Source organism: Syngnathus leptorhynchus, unplaced genomic scaffold (genome assembly GCF_054491065.1).
Source record: "Syngnathus leptorhynchus isolate UIUO unplaced genomic scaffold, UIUO_Slep HiC_scaffold_499, whole genome shotgun sequence".
Classification (NCBI taxonomy): Eukaryota; Metazoa; Chordata; class Actinopteri; order Syngnathiformes; family Syngnathidae; genus Syngnathus; species Syngnathus leptorhynchus.
Window position 1 is genome coordinate 15,001 of NW_028232418.1, and position 2,086 is coordinate 17,086.

Below are 2,086 nucleotides of genomic sequence, written 5' to 3' on the forward strand. Positions count from 1 at the left end.
CGACTTACCCGCGCGAGGCACGCACTGCGTGCGGCCAGGATGCGGAGTTGGATCGGCGCTGGTTGGGAACCCTCGGGGAACGAAGGCGGACGGCGGCCAGCCGGCGCCGACGAACCCGTCGGGGAGGGGGCTGGTGGCAGGCGCGATCGGCACTATTGCTGACTGCCGGGAGGGAAGCTGCGCCCCGGCCGAGTCAGACTCAGCCGTTGCGGCCCCCCCGAGCCCGCAGCGCGTAGCGCGGAAGCCATACGCCCCCCCGATGCGGAGCGACAGACGCCCCCGCGACCGCGGTTGGTCGGGAAGGCTTTTCGGATAGAGGTCGGACGGTGTGTGTGGACGGCTTCCCGTGGTGCCGCCGCTATCAAGCCGGAGGGTTTGAGAAACGACATTCGCGGAAGGACCGGCGCGGCCGGCGGACGCTCGCACGCGCGGCGCCCGACACTCAGCCGCTCGCTCGGCCTCCGTGGATCGTGGCTAGGTGGGATGGATGCCAAACCGGGTCGTCTCGGTCTCGCCGCAGTACGGTCGCGCCGGGGCCTGCGGGGCGGCGCGGGGAGCGCACGCTCACGCGGCGGCCGGGGCGCTAGAGTGCGACCCGCAGTGGGTAGGAACCGTCCACCCGACGTCGGACGAGCCGAGGCCGATGGGGGCCCTACCAAGGCGGGTCATGAGTGCCAGTCGGTCAGTTGGGTGAGGGGGTACTCGGAGGCCCGCCGGGAGCAGACGGGCGACCGGGGATGGGGGGCGTACGCGGGCGGGCGCCGGGAGAAGACGGCCCGTCCGGGGTCGAATCTCGGCCTGTGTTTTCGGAGCCGGCCGGGCATCACGCTCCCTCCTTGGATGGACAACATTCGTAGTTGACACTTTGTGTCATTTTATCCGAGCGGGCGGGCGCCTCGAGAGGCGGACCGTCCGGGGCGACTCTCGGCCTGTGTTTTCGGAGCCGGCCGGGCCTCACGCTCCCTCCTTGGATGGACAACATTCGTAGTTGACACTTTGTGTCATTTTATCCGAGCGGGCGGGCGCCGCGAGGCGGACCGTCCGGGGCGACTCTCGGCCTGTGTTTTCGGAGCCGGCCGGGCATCACGCTCCCTCCTTGGATGGACAACATTCGTAGTTGACACTTTGTGTCATTTTATCCGAGCGGGCGGGCGCCTCGAGAGGCGGACCGTCCGGGGCGACTCTCGGCCTGTGTTTTCGGAGCCGGCCGGGCCTCACGCTCCCTCCTTGGATGGACAACATTCGTAGTTGACACTTTGTGTCATTTTATCCGAGCAGACGGGCGCCGCGAGGCGGACCGTCCGGGGCGACTCTCGGCCTGTGTTTTCGGAGCCGGCCGGGCATCACGCTCCCTCCTTGGATGGACAACATTCGTAGTTGACACTTTGTGTCATTTTATCCGAGCGGGCGGGCGCCTCGAGAGGCGGACCGTCCGGGGCGACTCTCGGCCTGTGTTTTCGGAGCCGGCCGGGCCTCACGCTCCCTCCTTGGATGGACAACATTCGTAGTTGACACTTTGTGTCATTTTATCCGAGCGGGCGGGCGCCGCGAGGCGGACCGTCCGGGGCGACTCTCGGCCTGTGTTTAAGGAGCCGGCCGGGCATCACGCTCCTTCCTTGGATGGACAACATTCGCAGTTGACACTTTGTGTCATTTTATCCGAGCAGACGGGCGCCGCGAGGCGGACCGTCCGGGGCGACTCTCGGCCTGTGTTTTCGGAGCCGGCCGGGCATCACGCTCCCTCCTTGGATGGACAACATTCGTAGTTGACACTTTGTGTCATTTTATCCGAGCAGACGGGCGCCGCGAGGCGGACCGTCCGGGGCGACTCTCGGCCTGTGTTTAAGGAGCCGGCCGGGCATCACGCTCCTTCCTTGGATGGACAACATTCGCAGTTGACACTTTGTGTCATTTTATCCGAGCAGACGGGCGCCGCGAGGCGGACCGTCCGGGGCGACTCTCGGCCTGTGTTTTCGGAGCCGGCCGGGCATCACGCTCCCTCCTTGGATGGACAACATTCGTAGTTGACACTTTGTGTCATTTTATCCGAGCAGACGGGCGCCGCGAGGCGGACCGTCCGGGGCGA